Here is a 5020-nt window from a genome sequence, read left to right on the forward strand (position 1 = left end):
TTATTAATATTTTAATATAAGTCAAGCACTTTGGAAACTGCAAAATGCTAATCTGATACTAACAGTTGCGATCCAGGGCTTTCGTGAACACAGCATTTAGGGGAGATTGATCAAGTGGGCTGAGGAAAGATTGGTGTCAACCGAGAGACTGCATGCCTTACCCAAGAGTGCCCTCAGGAGAGCCTTGGCTAGGGACGGGCAGTGGGAATATCTGGTCAGGCAGGGCAGATGTTCCAATGGAAGAATCCACAGGACTTGGTCTCTTGCTGGGACCTGGAGATGAATAAATATGACAAATTCAGAGGTCACTAAATTTTCAAATCTGGAAAAATAGTGATGAACTATATAAAAAATACTTCACTAGCGATTCATCAGAAATGTGTTGGAAAATCAGGGAAAAAACCCTATAAAGGATTTGTTCGTTTATTCATTTAGCCGCAAGTATTTATTGAGTCGCTACTATATACCTCACACTGGGATATATTCAAGCAGATTACAGTGTGTGGTAGTGGGGGAACAAATCTTAATGATCAGACAAAGAAATTTTAAATACACCTGTGATAAATGCAAAAATAAGAGGTATGTGGGGTTATGGAAGTATAGAATAGGAAAATGTTTACCGAGAAAGTGATGTTTTAGCTGAAAGCTAAGGATGAATAAAAATTTAAACAGCGTTTAGTATCAGGTTAATTTGCAGATGTATGGATCAGCCTTCTGAGAGGCAATTTATTTATTTATATTTTATTTATTTTATTTTTTGAGACAGAGTCTCACTCCATTGCCCTGAGTAGAGTGCCGTGGCATTAGCCTAGCTCAAGCAACTTCAAATTCCTGGCCTCAAGTGATCCTCCTGCCTCAGCCTCCCAAGTAGCTGGGACTACAGGTACACACCATGACACCCAGCTAATTTTTCTATTTTTAGTAGAGACGGGGTCTCACTTTTGCTCAGGCTGGTCTCGAACTCCTGAGCTCAAGTAATCCTCCCGCCTTGGCCCCCCAGAGTGCTAGGATTATAGGCGTGAGCCACCTCGCCTGGCCTGAGAGGCAATTTATACATAGCCATGTAAATCAGAGGGTCTCAAACTTGAGTGTGCATCTGAATTATATGGAAGACTTGTTAGAACACTGATTGCTGGGCCTTCCCCCCAGATTTTCTGATTCAGCAGATCAGGAGTGGGGCCCAAGAATGTGCATTCTAACACATTCCCAGATGACAACTGCTGCTGCCCGGGGGCCACACTTTGAGAACCACTGCTCTAAATGAATACCCCCAATACCTTTTGCCAACCAATAGAACTAAACATGTGCAACTTCCAACAAATGTTTCCTAGGTTGCTCACCACAAAGATCAATTTCCAAAGTCTTTTGGTTGAAATGTTTTTGCACTAGGTTGAATGTTAACATTACATGTTTGACCTTTCAATCCTTATTGAAAAAACAAAAACAAAAACAAAAAACACCACTGTAATTGTAGAATTGCCCTGCAGTTAGCTTTGGGTGAACAAATGTCAAAGCACTGTAAACAACGCTAATGGAATCTTTGAAGGGAAAAGTAAGTGTCTGGCCTTCCAGCCTACAGCAGAACGTAGAGTACTGTTTTGGCAGCAGAACTGACCTAGGATGTGCTGATCCTATAATTTACAGTATGAGAATTCTGTTTCTTGGATGTTGGGGAAAAGGGAACCTGCTAACCAGCAATTGCTAATATATTTTAACACTTTAAAAGCCAATTTTTAAGATGATGCCAGTAATGCATGAATATATTACACTTCTAAATAAATTAAAGTAGTATAGATAAGACTGAGCCTCCCAACACTAATTCTATCCCCTTCCCCAGAAATTATCTATGATGCCCACTTGGTGTTTATGTTTCCAGACACTCTCCTATGCAGTTTCTAGAACAATTGGTTATTGTTTCATACGATGGTTATCATACTCTGTATTGTTCCACAATTTACTTTTTTGCACTCGTCAGTAAGTCTTACCATGTCAGTACATAACTCCACCACATTCTCTTTAATTTTTTGCATATAATTGCATAACACAGAACAAGGTTTATTTACAGAAAGACATTTAAGCTATTTCCTCCTCTCCCACTTTATTTTCCAGTGATGACATGCAATGTTGGAGCGAACATTCTTGTCCGTGCCTTCCCGTAGGCAGGTGTGAGTGCTCCTCTAAGGGACACGTTGAGAAAAATAACCACTGAGTTTCTGGCATTTGAATATTTTACATCTGAACAGATAATGCCGAATTGTCCTACCCCCACCGACAAGGCCATTGCTTCCTATTTGCCAATACTTGGTATCACCAAATGTTTGTTGCCAATCTAGAAGTAAAAAAAAAATAGCATTTCATTCACGTTTTAATCTTCGTTTTCTTCATTACTAGTAAATTTAAACATGTTTCCATATTTTTATTGTTCATTTATATTTTCTTTGCTGTGAATTGCCTCGTCGTGATCTGCTACTCATTCTTGTTTTTTATTTTTATTTATTTATTTTTTTAGAGACAAGGTCTCTCTCTGTTACCCAGGCTGGAATGCAGTGGCACAATCATAGCTCACTGTAACCTTGAATGCCCAGGCTCAAGTGATCTGCCTCAGCCTTCTGAGTAGCTGGGACTATAGGCACACGCCTCCACTACACCTGGCTAATTATTATTATTATTATTTGTTGTTGTTGTAGAGAGAGGGTCTTGCTATGTTGCCCAGTCTGGTCTCGAACTCCTGGCCTCAAGAGATCCTTCTGCCTCAGCCTCCTAAAGTGCTGGGATTATAGGTGTGAGCCACCACACCTGGCCTCATCCTTGTTCTTTGTGTAGACTAGACACTAATCTTTTCTTCTTTGTGTGTGGTGCAAACACTATCCCCCTGGTGGTTTTATTTTAACTTTATGTTTTTTTTTTTTTGTTTTTTTGTTTTTTTTTTTGTTGAGACAGAGTCTCACTTTGTTGCCCAGGCTAGAGTGAGTGCCGTGGCGTCAGCTTAGCTCACAGCAACCTCAGACTCCTCGGCTTAAGCGATCCTACTGCCTCAGCCTCCCGAGTAGCTGGGACTACAGGCATGCGCCACTATGCCAGGCTAATTTTTTCTATATAGATTTTTAGTTGTCCATATAATGTCTTTCTATTTTTAGTAGAGACGGGGTCTCGCTCAGGCTGGTCTCGAACTCCTGACCTCGAGCGATCCACCCGCCTCGGCCTCCCAGAGTGCTAGGATTACAGGCGTGAGCCACCGCGCCCGGCCTTCTTTATGTTTTTATCACGGAAAAAATTTTAAATTTAGAAATATTTAAATTTATCAACCTTTTCCATTGAAGGGTTTTACTTTCTGTGTCAACTATTTTGGACCCACTTATGTGAATTATATTTAAAATCACTAAGTTGCCTAGGCAGATATGGTCTTACAGATGCTGTAGACTAATAATTTCATTTTACAGATGGGGAAACTGAGGCAAAACAGGGAATGTGATATGTAATGCTAATACAACTCCTGCCCACCCACTCCCCCGGCCCCCGGAGCTGAGTCACAGAGGAGCCAGCCTTTGAATCCAGGTTTTCAAATTCTGAAGAAGAGGATTCTGAATCCCTTCCTGATGCGTCCACTGTGACTTGAAACAAGACAGCACAAGTGCATCTGATTTGGAGAAAGGTCTCCTAGAGTTGGCACCAGAGGCCAGAAAGTCAAAGGACTTGGGGTGATGCACCCCCTTCCCCAGAGCCAGGCTGCCTATTCACTCCCCCATGAGGTGGCAGCGTGACCGCTCTACACACAAGCTCTAGGATCATAAGGCGGTAATGTGCTGCCTCAGTTTCCTCATCTGCCCTGTAGAGATCAATAATAACATAACACAAAGGGGTGTTGTCAGTTTAAATGAAATGATTTCTTTATAAGGACTTAGCATATATGCCCCAAAGCATTTGCTATTATTTATTAGTAGCAATAACAAAAAAAATATATCATTATTCTTGCTTCTTTCTAAAAAATTCTGTAACTTGGGTTTCTGAGGCCTCACAAGCTCATGGGTTTTGGGCACCTCTTGTCAACCCCTCCAAATCCTCCCAGGCCACCTCATACCAGTTCTTCACAGACATCAGCCAGCCTGGAGCAAGTGCACCTGTCAGTGTCTTCCCTGGACCACCCCTCATACCTGTCACTTCCTGCCCCAGGCCGCCTCTGACAGTCTGGGACACCCGAGACCCTACAGGAAGTGTGGGGTTATCACTGACGAACAGGGAACCAAAGCCAATGGATAAATGCTTCCCCTTTTCGTCCTCTGCGTGCCATTAGGCTCCCAGAAACTCCCACGAATCAAGGGGTGGCCAACCCACACCACACCCTTGCAGCGAGTCCTCATTCTATGTGTCACTGCCCCTTGTCTCCCCCTCCTCTCCCCAAGATCACATTCCCAAGTAAACTGCCCCCTGCAAGCTTTTATCTCAAGCTCTGCTCTCAGGGAACCCAGGTTAAGATCTAGTGGGTTAGTAGTAACTCAGTTGTCACATGTCCCTGTCTCCAACACAGGACCTTGGCCTCAGCCCCCTAATTCAGCGCCCTCCTCCTCCCTATTTCTGGGGATCTCGGAGCCAGCTCACCTGTTTTCACAAGCCTTCCTCACCTGTTCTTTGCTTTGGCACCCTCACCAATTGTCACTGCTTGAGAAGACACTTAAGGTGCTGTCCTATCCCTTCAGATGCTGCCTGTGCCCTGCTGAGGACACATTCGTCCTCCAGGCACCCTCTTCCAGTGTTCCCAAACCTGCAGCCCTGTGGAATCCAGGCAGCATCACAGTCCGGAGCAGTGCCTGAGTGAAGCCACAGGACAACACTAGAGCATGTGGGAAGGAGGCATGGCCCCCTCTACCCTCTCTTGTCACCTGGTCCCCTAAGCAGGCTGTTCATGCCCCCTGGTCTCACATAGGCCTCCATGAAAACAACTCCTGCAGCCTTTGCCTGTCCTCCATAGAGGTGAGACACCAGTTTGTGAGACTAGGCTGGGGACCAAGAGCTGAGCTGATAC

The sequence above is a fragment of the Eulemur rufifrons genome, chromosome 6, assembly GCF_041146395.1.
Source record: "Eulemur rufifrons isolate Redbay chromosome 6, OSU_ERuf_1, whole genome shotgun sequence".
NCBI classification, from domain to species: Eukaryota; Metazoa; Chordata; class Mammalia; order Primates; family Lemuridae; genus Eulemur; species Eulemur rufifrons.